Genomic DNA, 15629 nt, shown 5'->3' with positions numbered 1-15629 from the left:
TATATAAACTACAGTGGTGAACGGTAATTTTTTTTCCTTAAACTACTGCAAATTTGTTAGAGTTTTATGTCGTTGGTTGGTTAATCATATAGTCAAAAAGAAACCAATATTTCATAAATGTATCATTTTTAAAACTTATTGTGTAAAATCCTTTTTATTCTCTTAATAGTGTACTAATCAATATTTTTAGAGCTTGAATGCAATGAAAATTTATTGCAATTAAAAGCACTTCTATTTAAACAAGGAACTGTCAATTCTTTCTTAACTTGTGAATTAATAATTAATCATTTTTTCAAAGGAGTTAAAAATGTTTTACAAATGTCAGGTTTTTTTACAAAAAATTTAGAAACGCTTTAGTTTGTTGATAACCAATAATTAAAATTTAACTAGTTAACGCTCAATTTAAGCTTATTGGGCGTTCCTAAACCATCAAATTTTAGTATTTTTAAGCTGCTAGTAAATCTATCTACACACATCTCTGAAACGAAACCAATATGTTTTGGTATTTTATATACTTTACTGTGTTCATGAAACCATTTAACTAAGTATAATAAAAGACTGCTAGAAGAATATTTACCATTATCAACTGATTGATGAGCTTAACAACATAGATTTCTCTAAACGGATCAAACATAAGTACAAACGACTTATCTCTATTTTTTTCTATTTTCTTTATTTCAAATAATTTTAATACACTTAATAATATATTAAATTTGTAAAATCTCTTTTCTTTGTGATTGACGCTTTACCTGCAAACTGTCATTTCAACATTATATAAAACGACAAATTTTGCATTTAAACTTTTCTTAAGAAAGTCTTTTTGCTGTATTTTTACCCAAATTTTTTGAAATTCACGAAAATAATCCACACGTATGGTTTTTCAGTTTCTTTCCTCCCTTTATATTTTTTTTATTGTTAGTGTAAGAAATCTGAAAATTAAAAATGTTATTTCAAAATGAAGCATTATTAATTGGTAAATGCATAAAGCATTTTAAATAATATTACTCTCAGCGTTGTTGCAAATATCTGTGAGAAGTTCCTTCTAGTAAACGTATTTTGCTTTTTTTGGAGCGATAAAGAAAAGGCAAAATCCATAGAACTGCCAATGAGGTGTTATTTTCTGAATTTGTGACTGTTAAACTTAATAAAACTGATTTAGTGATAAATCTATACAAATTCTCGATACTCTTCCGATATAGGAAATTGTGTTAAAGTACTAGGGTCTTTTTTAAAATAATAAAAATGCAAAATCCAAGAAATTGCCAATACGTTTTCATGAGTTTTGAACCCTTTAGAGTAATAAGGAAAAAAATGTTTCAAAAGAATTTTCGGATTCTTTTTCTTGTTTAAAATTTACAAAAGTACCAGAGATTTGTGTTCCTCAAATTTAATAAGTTTATATTAAGTGGGCGTACGCAATCTGGCTGGATCGAATGATTTCACTTCTCTGAATAACTTTTTGAAGTTGCAAATTCATTGATTTGTTTGAGAACTTAAGAGATTTAATGAAATGAAATTTGCCAAATTAAATTTGAAAAGGAAAAGACTAATAAGAGGTGAAATTTTTGAGAAAGTAAATGCTAGAAAAATAACTTATTTGTACCATTAATTTATAATTTTGTTAAAACAATGTAGTTTTATTAAATATGATTGGGCAATTTCAAATTATCTACTCTAGTATGAAGTCTAATTTGGTGCGTTTTATAATATCCTACCTAAAATATATATAAATATAAAATATATATATATATAAAAATTTTAAATTTAAATGCATACATAAATAAAATCAATGATTATGTTTTTTTTAAAGAATCAATAGTATAACCTATTGATCAACAAATATAGCTCATAAGACCTGTGCAATTCATCTTTTTAGAAAACTACTTTAAATGTCTCAACTAGTAATAATGATTGTATAAACTATTTCTTAACTTTTAAGAAAGAAAATTAATGGTGTTAATTAACGGTGTTACGTTGTAGCATGTGCTCAGCCATACTTACATAATTAATACTATATTTCCTACTACTGATTAATTAAATGTTGTTTATTAGTATTTCTTTTATCGTTGTTGTTGAATGTTGGGTTTAATAGCACAAGTGCTGCAGACACTCTTACAGCCAAAACATCGCTGCGTGCTCAATGCAATGAAATCATACAGTGATATAAAACAAGTTTGAGAAAATAAGAGGTACAAAATAATTTATTTCTCACGCTCATTTTAAGAGCAAAATATAAATTTGAATGGATTATTCATTTCAATGCGTAATTTATTTTATTTTTTTCTACATAAAAGTTAATTCTTTCAAATCAAGTATTCTTTGTCCTACGTTCACTACTTTTTTTTAATTTATAGCTACTGTCTTGGTCTAATATTTTAATGTAATTTGCAAAGTAATAGCTTATAAATAACATAAAACTGAAAGGTTTCTTTTGCGCTAATATTTTTTTAAAAGAAAGAATTTCTTTGGAATTTTAGAAGGAGAATAATGTCATTCCTTAGACAGTACTTAATGACAAGTGTTCTATTTAGAAATTATAAACAAGAACGCGGATTATACTTTTTTGTAAAAAAAAAATTAATAATTTTATTAATATGAAACGCATGTAAAATAAATATATTTTCGATATTAATTTTTAAAATATTCACCAACTATTGACATATTTGTCATGTGATATTGAAAATATTTGCCATGCGAAACATTTCCATTAGATAATTGCACTTATCCTCAAAACACTTATTCAGATTAAGTGTTTATATACTTACTATTTCTTTCAAATATTTTTTCTAAAATATTATTTAAAACTCATTAGTTTTTTTTAGAAAAAGAATATAACTTAACAAATTAAGAGTTTTATAAAATTTCTGAAACAAACTCAAATTAGTGATGACAATATCTTGTAAAAAATTCAAAATTATTGGAAAAAATTGCACAATTTTTTTTGTTTTAAATTCACATGGTCCAGTCCCCTTAATCAATTTTTTTAGGAGTGTTATTCACTTATGAATTTGATTGCTGCCTCCCACAATAGGTGAGAAAACTTCTCACATCAATTCACTGCAAAAGGGTAGAAAGTGAGAAACTGGGAATATACAGATCATTAACGGCATCGTTCATCAGGACGGAAAATATTTTAAAAGTCCCAGAAACTAAATATTATGAGTCTTTTTATGCGTTTTTATTTTTCATTATTAAAAGGAGAAAAAAATATCTCCTGACACGCTTTATATTGGTGCACCTTATTAGTAAAAAAAAAGTTTCAGATTCATCTTTTTTAAAGATTAATAGTTTTCAAAACAAATATATTCCGAATATCTTGATTAATGGAAAAGAGTTTTAGACCGGTAATATTTATATCTCTGGTGCAAAACAAATTTGCAGTTGTTTTTTAAAAGGTAAAATTTCTTAATGAAGAAAACTGCCATTTTTTAATTCAAATTTTCTTAAACTCCTTATTATTTTTTATTTTATTTATTTATTCAAACAATCCGTTCTCAGAAAGGTTGTCTTAAAACACAAGATCGTCAAGTAAACAAAGCAACGATAACTTATCAACAGATTTTAGTTACCGTTTCTATATTTTAAAAATAAAAATAGCAATAAAACAAAATTAAAAAATAAATTAAAATTGTTCTTCTTTTCTCAAAAGGAGAAAACTTTACTATAATTTTTTATTCTACTCTTATTGCTAAAAATAAGCATACAAGTTGAAAGCTTCGAATGGTTGCTCATCTATTTTTGTAAAGTAGATATTTTCTGATTTATAGTGATTTGAAGCAATAATATAATTGATATTTACGTTTGTCAAATTATTACTGTTTTTATGAAAGTGGCCTTAAAAATATTTAAAAAATCAAATGATAACGGCAAATAAAATTTTATTGTGCACAAGTAGGATTCTTATTATTTAATTAATTATAATTAAAATATTATTTTGATATAATATTGTAAAATATTTTGATATTCATCTTCAAAGTCATAAAAAAATCATATTGAACATTATTATCAATTTGAAAGAATTTCAAAATCATTGATTTAAATGACATCATGTAAAATAACTAGAATGATTAAAATGTACTATTTAGTTACCCGCTTAAATGGAACATTATTTACAAATTTTTACTAATTTTATCGTAGAGGCCCATCCTCATTAATGATGAATCCCATGATTAGTAGGAAAATAATGCAGCTAAAAATTCGCAATTGATCCGGCTAATTGAACTAATTAATTCTAATAATAGGTTATTAATTGAACTATGAAAACTTAATCTAATGTTTGTAGCGTGACGTTCCTTTAAATACATTTTACTAAAAAGAGTTAAATATTTCATAAGTATAAATTGCAGTTGTATTTGGTGTGATAACTTTAAATAGCATTTTTTTAAAGTTAAGATAAAGTCTTATAATTTTTTTAAAAAGAGTTTAAGGGTTAAAAAATCAAAAGGTTTTGATAAACAGTATTGGTTTTGAAAAAAATAATTAATACATGTTATAAACAGCTCTTCTACATTTATTGAAAATTATTTTGAGATCCTTTAACAGTATTAAATACTACTTGCTTAACAAAATCAGTTACCACTATCCGTTGAATGGGGAGGATTTCGGCAAGTACACTAAAATCATCGCAAATATTTCTGCACAATGGCCCACTAGAAACTAATAAATAACTAGCAGATTAGACCCAGAAAAAGAGGAGAATTGAACTTATGATGTCTCCTATTCTTTTGTTTTTATAACTTCAAGTTGCTTGATTTTTGGCTTACCTTAGTTTGAAATGAAGCAATTAATAAATGGCCCTGCAAGTAATTTAGCTTGGATAAACCTTCAGTATTTGACAGCTACGTAAGATACATTTTAATTTCATTCCTCGGTTCATGATTACATTGTAAATAAAACTAGATGTTAAGTCTCGAAACAAGCTTGACTGAAGTTTTTAGTAAACTTCTGTTTCAAATTATTCAAAATAAATTTGCAAATGAACGATTTGCAAATCGGCAACTACAGGAGGAAAAAATGTCTCAAAAGCTATATATATATATATATATATATATATATATATATATATATATATATATATATATATATATATATATATATATATATATATATATAATCTCTCTCAGAAACCGTGCAGCTTGGTCACGGGCACTGCAGATTTTTTTTTACTTCTAGGGAGAAATAGAAAAGTTGTCTTTGAAAAGATAGAAAGTTTCAACATTTAACTGTTGTTACCAAAGCTATCCATTTTCAACCAGGCTATTTTTTTAAAACGTTTTTAAACTAATTTTCAATCAAAAATATATAGCTGAATTGCCAGAAAAGCAAAAATAAATTGTTCGTTATGTACTAAATTAAAACTAAAGAAAAATATTTCAGATAATTTTGCATGTCTTGCAATTGTAGAAAACTTCAATTTTTATATGTTAGAAATGAAGAAAAAAAAAGAAAATTTTGGAAAAAGGGTAACTATTAAGTACTATGAGGGGGAGGGAGGATTACTACCTCTGTAGATGCAAAATTTTTTGATTCATCTAAAATTCGGATCTAATTTGCAGATATATAAACTAACTAAAACTTATTTTTTTATTTAGCTAAAAACTTTAAAACTAAAGAAAATTGAGAATAAATATAATAAATTCCTTTCATTATTTTCCAAAAATTTTGGATAGTCAAATTTGGTTTTTTCTCTGAGTTTTGTCTAATTTGGGTTGATCGCGTAAACTTCACCCATAACAATTGTCAAATAACTTTAAATGTACTAATTTTGTTAGTTCATACTTATATATTTTTTTATTTTTGATAAGGTCAAAAATAAAGTGTTCAATTTCCTATTAGATTACTAATGAAATATTTTAATAAATACAAAAATATGAAATCTTTTCTCATAGTTTTAGATAATGTTCGATTTTGAAATTCTTGGACAATTTTAGACATTCTTTATAGAAAATATCTCTGAAAGGTTGTTTATGAAAATAGATATAGTATTTTTATTAATTGTTCAGTCCATGGTTTGCATCCGTTAACACTCGTTCTCATTGTTGAGTGTGTTAATCTGAATATCGTAAACACCATTTTAATTTTTCTTCAGTTCAAACGAGTCAACTGTATGGAAATCAATATTGGATTTTTTCAACAATTATTGTTATTAAACATGACATTTTTGCTAGGATTGGTATTGGATATTTGCCTTCTCTTGCAAGATGATACAAAAAAGCATCGATAACGCAGCGTGAATGTTAAGATTGCTTACGTTACCTAAGAGAAAGAATTTCAAAGCTTCATATTATTCCAGATTTAATGTTCGATATGTAATCAATTGTTGCTTAAACCTATAATGTTGTTATTAAAAATTTTAAACTATTTCTTATGATGTTTTAGAATATAATGAAATTTCTAGATTGAAAAGAAAATATTGTTAGTAGGGAGCTAGATCTAGAAGAGTTAACCTTTTCTCACCAAATTGTTTCTTAACAAGCCAGTAAAATACAGCGAAACCGGGAAATTCCATAAATTTGAGGGGAAAATATTTTCGCCTTCAATATTCATAATCGCTTGGATAAAATTTCCTCGCTTATTTATCCCCTTCTCTATCATACTTATATGGTAGTTTCTGACTACTAAATATGTATCATACAAGGATAGGTTGTTTCTGACAATGAATTTATTTGAACCTGTTGACTGAGCTCAAATGGTGTGCACTATACATGCTTAATGCTTGCTTGGGGCGCTGGTCTGGACCCCTGAGCTCGTGTGATAATCAAATTAGTACAAGAAAATATTTTCTAGATTTGAGATGCAGTACTGAAATTGCGTCCAATTAGTATTTACAAATAATATCAGGTTAATTTTCACCAAAGAAGGAGGCTTCAAGATTGCTTAAAAATTGATTGAAAGGAATAACTAGACGTAATTTATTTATGTTTAATTTTAATACACAAGGTTAATATATTCTTAACACTTGTTTTAAATTAATGAAATGTAACACTATTAAATAAGCAAGACTGGGTGTATGCCAACGATCCATTTTCAAAAGAAAATTCCCTCTTTCATTTTCTTATCAGTGAAAAGGTTAGGAATAGCAATGAAAAGAGTGATTAGCATAAAAACAGTGGGTCAATGACAAAAAGAGAGAGAAAGAAAGAAAAATGTAACAACGGTGGACAATGAAAGTGACAGAATTCGAGATGGTGTGAGGGAGAATCAAAATAAGAATGTTCGATTGCTTGTTTCGAATGCTAGAAAAAATAAGAAGGGTTTCTAACACGAATATTAAGAATGCGCCCCTGAAAAACTCCATTTTTTCCCCATCATGAATGAAGTTATGGAGTTTCTTGGTCAACTCAATGAACTCAAAAAAAAAATATCTAGACCTTAAATACAATACAAATTCCCTTTTTTTGTTTTCTTTATCGGGCAATTAAATTTAAAATTCATGGTTACTGTTTGCAAAAGGAAGTAAACAGAAGTAACTCAAAAAGTAAATCAAATTTTGTATATTTGCAAAAGTAGCCTGGGCGTATCAGATGTGATGCTCCCAGTTGCATATGCCCCGGGTAACGTGTGGAATATTCATCATTGCCTCAGTCAATGGTGTGTCGGGGAGGCAAATGTATGAACGTACTTCTCCATGAGTGCATCATTGATCATTGAAGAACCCTGAAATTTATAGGGTGTCACACTCTACCACAGTTTCCTCGATGGTGCTTTCATAAAGTAGTGCTTTCATATGTATGATCTGTGATATTCCATTGATGAGAGGCTGCGATAGATATTCAAAGAGTATACATTAGGCCGCACTCAAAATTTTTTTCCTTCCTTTTCCTACGAAAATACTAAATTTAACTTACTTCTTGAATTACTTTCATATTAATGTATAATATCAAAATGGGAGGGGGGGGGGTATTTTTCAGATGTATATTTAAAATTTTTTCCCCGCATATTTACTTCCTTTTGCATATTTTTTTTTTCTTAAATCTCCCGATTTATTTTTTATGGTTATTTTTTTTTAAGCTTGCTACTCCAGTTTTAATAAATATTATTAATTTCGATTGTTTCTTTTTTAAATAATCATTTCTTTTTTCTCTTTAGCTTTATATCATAATTGCTTTTCACCTTTCTGTCCATAGATTTTATTTATTTCTAATAACTAGATTTTAATTACGCGTTGTATACCTATACCTTACTTTTTATTCATATTTTATGCATGTTATTTTACAGTTTATTATTTCTGCTTATTAATCCAGGGCTTGAAATTTTCTTGAAAATGCATAATCAATTAAATGTCCATTTTAAAATTTTATATTAAAAAATATTTTTTACTTATAATCTGATTGGAAATCTGATTGGAATCATCATATTTAGTCAGTATAATAGCGTTACAGTTAAAATTAGAGTTTCGTAATATATGTTTGATTACAAATGCGAATAATTGACAAATTCCACGAATTGCTTTTCCTGCATTTTGAACGACATGCAAAATCGACGTGGAATCTCACAAAGCAATTTTTATAGATTTAATGTTTTGTCTATAAATCCTCGTAACTTTGAACGGAACTCAGAAGGCAAAAAGCAACTACATAGAGCTATATAGTAACTATAATCAAAGAAGGAATATGTAAGAAATAATAAAGAAAAGTGTCCCGTTTGTATAATCCCGATGAGACTGTTATGATCTGTTTGTTTATTAGGGATATTTTTTAAAGCACACGCGAAACAGTAAACTCCAAAGCTGGAATCCGAACCTCAAAAGGTTAAGTTTTTTTTTATACTAGAAGGTGTGTTTGACTTAGCTAATTGTTCTTCAAACTAAATCAAAATTTCCCCCAGGGGGTTTGCTTAACCCTACAATGTGAATTTTTTTTTTTACTGTATTCTGAATTTTCACTTTTTTTAATACTCACATTTTGAATAGCTTTTGTTCATGTGTACTTATCTTGAAAAAAAAACATTCTCATTTAAGAGTGAAAATAAATTTTTTTAAATCAGAAAATAAATAAAATGTTCTGTTTTTTTTCTTAATTTATCAGTTTCAAAATTTTAATACTTCTAATTTCAGAAAGTCTTAAAATTTATTTGCAAATTTTTAAAGAAATTTTTGAAGTTTAAAAGTCAAATTTTTTACCTTTTAAATATTAAAAAAAAAACTATGAAAATTGAAGATCAAATCAATAAGAGGAAAAAGAAAATTGAAGATCAAAAGAGAAGAACGGCTTATGTCCATTTTTTTACAAAAATTTCGATTGGATCGTCATGTTGTCCATATGAAGGTTACTAATTTTTGACAAATCATTAACATGAGAAATCTTCACGAGAGTTTTTACTCAGTGAAGATGGGCCGTGTTTGGAAAAAATGGTTCATATCCATGCATAAACGAGAAGAACTAAGAAAAGTATCGTGAATAAGACAAGACTTAGTGAGGAAAAAGCGATTCTTGTCCAACCAGATTTTATAATTTACTTTTCTCAACATCAAAAATTAAAATTTTGTTTTATTTTTTTCTAAATTTTAATCCTGAAAAATTCACTAACCTTGACATTCCAGCTTTCATGTACATAAACAGTCCCTTCCATGGATCTTCAGTTGTTACTTCATCGGCTTAAATTGTAGTGTTAAGCAAATACGGGCTCCACGCACCCGGGTGCCCCAGTGACGTCCATCTTCATTTACATCAGTAATTATTGGCGTAAATCATGCTTAATAAATTTCTATAATATTTACTTTTAACGACTAGAATTTTAATTTTGATTCTTTTTAAGGAAATAATTGATAAATATGTAAATGTCAAAACAAATTTTAAGGCTCAATTATTGTTTATATTATGTTTTTTTAAATAGTTCGAAAGTGTTTTTGGAATAAATTCCATCATGTCTGATGTCTCTGCAATAAATTCGGATTTCTCCCATAAAAATGAAGATGGACGGTTTCTTATCGTTACACAGTATTTTCGTATTAACTAATTTTTCAACTCTATTCTCGGTGACTTTTTAGATATTAGTTAAGATTTTATTCAATTACAAAAAATGGCCCCCAAAAACTTAAAATTATTACTCCATTAAACAAATATGACTTGTTCAAAAAAAATTTAATATCTGGCTTTTAATAATAATGGAAATAGAAATATTCATTTTGTATAAGTGGAAAGTTGAATTAATTAGAAATGTTTTTCCATTATTCATTTTTACTTAATGTATTTGATTTGTATTGTTTAAAATATATTATTAAACATATTATTAAAAACATATTCAATTTGCATTGTTGAAAAATTTTTTTTGAAAAAGGAAAGTTTAAACTGATTTGAAAGAAAAATCCAGTAATATTTGTTTTTTCATGGGTGTAATATTCTAGAGTTTTCTATTCACTCTTATTATGTAGTTAGATTTTTGATATTTTTAATGTATGGAAAAACAAATGCCCTCAGAAGGAAATATTTTCCAAAAAGTTTCATTAATTATATGTGTTACTTTAATGAATTTTTATGGATATTGATTTTTAAATCAAACCAACCTACCTGGAAAAAATCCATTCAAAAAAATTGTACCTCAATTTCTTTCTGCTATTATAGTCGTTTGATTAAAGAGTAAAAATAGAATGTTTTCCTAACTTAAATTCCAATGCATTTGTTTTTCCAAATTGAAAGTTTCTGCTCTAAATTTAAAGAAGTTTTGCAGCTATTTTAAATCACAACATATAAAACTATTTGTTCGCAAAATTGTATTTTGCTTTAAAACCGAGCACAAAAAATGTGTGTGGCTAAAAGTTATGATCCTTACATTTATTTTACAAATTATGCATATCTCACAGTATTAATCATCTTACTTTTTTTTTAAAAGAGAAGAAGTTGTCTTTCTATTTCTATTTCGAAACAGATGCAATAAAAACAGCTTTCTTAAGTGCAGAAACATTCTTTCAATAAATTTTTGTATATGTATTTATGTTCCATGCTTTGAAAAACTGCAAAGTTTTCTACAAATCCTCACTGTGTTGTTGAAATTTTTAAGGTAATCAAAATAAATCCTTAAATGGAATAAAATTTCTTTAAAAACTTAAATGCAAGTTTGTTTTCATAAGACCTGGATTATCTATTTTGATTAATTTCTATATTGAAATACTCTTCACAGTATTCATTGTTTTCCTATTTGAAACAATTTTCCTTATAAGTTTTTTAATACATGAGTATGGAAAGTTTTCATTTTGTGAATATTAATTATGATGGTTGAATAAGTATTCAATTATCACAGTTGATGGTTTCAGAATTGCTTGATTCAGATCATTATTTAAAAATACCTTTCTGAAAATAATGATTTGTTCAAGAGATTTGCTTTACATTACAATATGAAAAAGGAATGCTTGTGTAGACGGAAAAAAAATACTTGCAGTGGACTCGCTGTCATTCTAAATAGTTTGAGTTTTTTGGTAATAAAAATCATGGCTTTTATCTCCCACGAGATGGTTTTAAATTGAATATCTTAAAAAGGAAGCCAAAATGTCTTATCTGTTATTTTCGAATTTCGATTTTGCACACACAGAATATTATGCGCCTAAAATGTATCTTAGAAGAACATTAAATTTACTTTCTTTTATTTAATGTTTTAACTAAATTAACCATCAAAATCTTCTCAATTAAAAAATATTTAAAAGCTGCTGCTTCCTTTGATTAAAAAGTTATAACTAAGAAATTTATTCATTAAAAGCTGATTGTTACATTTGTGTATTTACATTGTTACAATGAATTATTAGGAAAAAACGATTCTATTTTATTTCATGTATTGCGCGCGTTTTACCAGTTTAAGACGTTTCAATAGGAAAATTTTAGTAATTGATTCAATCGAATATTTGTTTCTTTCCTGGATTTAAAAGAGTAAAACTATTATTTAATTTTGAATCTTTTTTGTAATTGTGACTTTTGCGCATTTACAATATCGTGTCATGTAAATACATAAATTTTTGTTTCATTATGTGTTTATGATTAGAGGATGATATTTTTGTCTAAATTGTTTTAAAACGTGAGTTTTAAATAAAAAGTTTCATAATCAACCACATGCAGCACAAACAAGCAAAAATTTTCGAAAAGAGTGAAACAAGTTTGTTAAATGTAGTAGTTTGTTTATATGAATGAATTCTTTTTGTTAGTAAATATTTAAATTTAAAAAAAAATCTTGGCGATATTTTCCAGTTCTAAACACAAGTTTTTAAGATGTCATTTTATAATTGAGAAACTTATAGTGTTCAACGAAACGCTACTTTTACACATTTTCAGCATTTACGAACTTAAATGCGTGTATGAAAGTTGTTGAGGAGGCTCATTAGCACCTATTTTCCAATTTTATTTTCATTTTAATTAGACTGGAATAAAACATCCTAAAATCTTTCTAAGATTTAAGAAATGTAAAAATTTTGGCTTCGGAAAATTAAAAAATAAATCTTTGATACAATTAAGAAGTAAACTAGCTCTATATTTTGAAACTTTCTATTTATTTCTTCTATTTAAAGAAGCGCCAACTATTGCAATTTATCCATAACTGAAGTTTCTTTTAGTCTAAATAACGATATTACAGCTTGGTATTATTTGCGATAATATTTTCCGAATAATCTGCTGAAAACAATTATCTTTTTTTTCTCCGTTTACAGCAAATATTCGAAAAAAGTATCAATTAAGTATTAAATATACATAATATCATTAATAGTAGGTATATACCTATATTGAATTAAGTAGTTAATTTGAAATTTACTTATGTTATACATATTATTTCATATGTTATATATGTTTAGGTTATATATATTATTGTATATTGCATATATTATTGTATATTACTGATATCTAGTTTAGAAAGTTGGCACTTCTTTATTTATTTTTAGTTTTAATTCCTTGATTTTAAAAACCTTAAATTTTTGTTCCAATTTATAAAAAAAAGTAATTTCGGATTTGTGGTTTTAATGATACTATTGCACTTGTTCTCTAAAGAGCTTTTAAAGTGCTCTTCTGAGACCAAAGTTATGCAAATTAAGAACTTATAATTGTGTAAATCTATTACAATTGAGTTATTATTATATGCCTTCAGTATTTATAATTTATATTAGTCCTCTCAAATATGTTTTGTAATATGTGTTTTCCGAAATAGAAAGCTTCTAGAAAAAGTGATTGTTAGCTTAACATTCAAATCAGGAGTTTAAAATTACCCATAGACAAATAAAATCGGATTAGACTGTTACCCCAATCGTAAAAACCACCCTTCCTCTTAAAACAAACTTACCCTGAAAAATTATCTTTCCCCCTTTATCACATTAAATTAATCAAACCAGGCTCCGGGAATAATTATTTTTTTAGAAAGATTCAATGGTTTTCAAGTTTAGCGAAAATATTTTTTTAGAAGACATATTTTTTTGGTTGGTTTCGTTTAAATAATTTTATGTGGGTTAAACAAATGGAAAAGCTAATCTGAAAAAAAAATAAGCAAATAAATAAATTAAAAAAAAAAATTGACAGTTATTTTTCAATGTTCAACGATTTTATTAATTTTTTTTCTCTGCAACTAGTCAACTTATATATTTTTAAGTTGAGTTATAAATGTTAAACTTTATGAGTAACAAATTTACTTAATCGGTAAGTTTCGTCTATATTAAAATTGTAAGATTTTCTTTAAGAAAAATGAAGGAAAATAAAATTAAATAAAAGGAAGTAAATTTAAAATGAGTAAAATTAAAATTAGTAAAATTAAAAAGATTAAAATTAAATTGAGTAAAATTAAAATAAGTAAAATTAAATTGAGTAAAATTAAAATAAGTAAAATTAAATTGAGTAAAATTAAAATAAGTAAAATTAAAATTAAAACAAGGAAAAAGTAAAATTTACTCATGCGGAGCAAAATATAATGTAGGTAATTGAAAAGAATTTGTAACTGTGAAGAGTTTGGACAAAGTATAATTATTCTTTCAAATAAATATTTCATAAATTTAATTTCAATCTAATTGTTTTCAATCGAATTTTGAATTTAATAAAGAAATATTTTATTATGAAATCCCTATTTTTTTATAAAGTTTCGGTTTAAATAGCTAAATACAAAACCAAAATTTGATTATTGAACGTTTGTTTAAATTCCTTTTACATTTTTTATTAAATTTTTAATTTCAAAGACCCCAAACTAGTAAAGCAACTAAGTAAAGCAAGCTATAATATAAACTTGGAGAGTTTTGGTTATATCTTGAATTTTTATCTAAATTAAGACAAAATATTGAACAAAAAATTACAAGTTTTCAAAATAATTTCGTGCAAATTTTCATAATTTTTTCAATAAGGAGATTATTAAAAATGCAGCTTTTAAGTCTTAAAATTGTCTTTAAAGAAAATATTGATAAAATTATTTTGTATTCAACTTTATTGAAGTGAATATAAAAATAAATTTTAAAAATAACTTTAAAGCACTAATCTTTCTTTTTTAAAAAACGTGTTATTAAATACTCGTTGCATTATACAATCATAAATAAGTTTGTGAAAAATCAAAAAAAACTTCATTTTGATTTGTCTAGTGATTATCTCAGACAAAACATCTTGACACAGTAACTTTTGTTAAAAAATATTGATTTTTTTTCCATCTTACTTTCGCGTTGAGTTCTACTAGCAATAATTTACCTTGCTTTAGCATTAGAGAAAATATTAATCGCCTATGAAATTTTTTAATGGAAATTATCAGAAAACAGAGTGTCAAAAAAATTAAAAGAAACACGTATGAAAAGTTAAAAAAATTTTTTTGTAATATTTTTAAAGAAATCACGAATGAATTTTCTGCCCATTTTATTTGGCACTCCCTAGCGATTGCTTAGTCCGCCCCTACCCAAACTCAGTTAGGTTTGTTGAAGAAACTTCCTGGTCGCCAATTGGCAATCATAGATGAGCAGTCTACCTATATTATTAGTCTATGAAAGAACTCTTCTGTATGTGTAGCTAACTTTATTTATTCTGTTTTGTGCTTTACATAAAACAGACAGTAATATTTTAAGTAAATGTGGATAATGGAATGTTTTTAATGCCTTCTGAGTTCATGTTTCAAACAAATATGTATATAATGCAGTAAATATGTAAATAAGTTGATTGATCTAATGGTCAAAAAATTGATTATCAAACATCTTATCACATACGTCTAGCAAAAACGAATCAAAGAATTGCGATTTGTCTATAAAATTTGTATATATTATTTTACAAATTAGTGATATTAACGTGTTGTGTTATCAACCGCAAACGGTTGCGCTTAGTGAAAGAAAATACGCAAAAAGAATTTTATAATCGCCAAATTTAAGAGAAAATAATTGTTGTCGATTGACTATCAAATTTACTACATCGATAGTCATATGTCTACTTTTTACTCTTTAAAAATTGTTGTGCATTGTCTACTTTTTAAGTATTTCATTTATGATTTTAATATTAAATTTTTTTTACAGGAGAAACTAATGAATATTATAGATTTTTTTAGCTTATCGAAGTCGCTGTTTAGTGTTCTCTGATCTTATTCGTATGGATGATGATTCGTATGGATTCGTATGCATAGATGAAGAGAGCAGAAATATTCGAAAAATTATCCAAACTAGTCTTTTTGTATGTTAGGTAAGTTTAACAATTGTATAGTGATGAATTCAT

At 26.0% G+C, this 15629-nt stretch overlaps 1 protein-coding gene across 3 annotated transcripts in view; it reads left to right on the top strand.

Annotated features, from left to right (window-relative positions):
* Nucleotides 1–5141: 5141 nt before the first annotated feature.
* LOC147816234 (uncharacterized) overlaps nucleotides 5142–15629 on the top strand; it is a 48877-nt gene continuing 38389 nt past the window's right edge. Inside the window, exon 1 of one of the 3 annotated variants that reach the window (XM_087158399.1) lies at nucleotides 5142–15596. The gene's annotated coding sequence lies outside the window, so the exon portion shown is untranslated. The remainder of the gene's footprint in view (nucleotides 15597–15629) is intronic. The other 2 variants (XM_087158400.1, XM_087158398.1) reach the window with 2 other exon arrangements.

The sequence above is a fragment of the Parasteatoda tepidariorum genome, chromosome 2 (assembly GCF_982258835.1).
Source record: "Parasteatoda tepidariorum strain Cologne lab strain chromosome 2, Ptep-v5.0, whole genome shotgun sequence".
In the NCBI taxonomy this organism is placed as follows: Eukaryota; Metazoa; Arthropoda; class Arachnida; order Araneae; family Theridiidae; genus Parasteatoda; species Parasteatoda tepidariorum.
The sequence above is the reverse complement of the archived record's forward strand: the minus strand, read 5'-3'. Positions and strand labels throughout refer to the sequence as shown.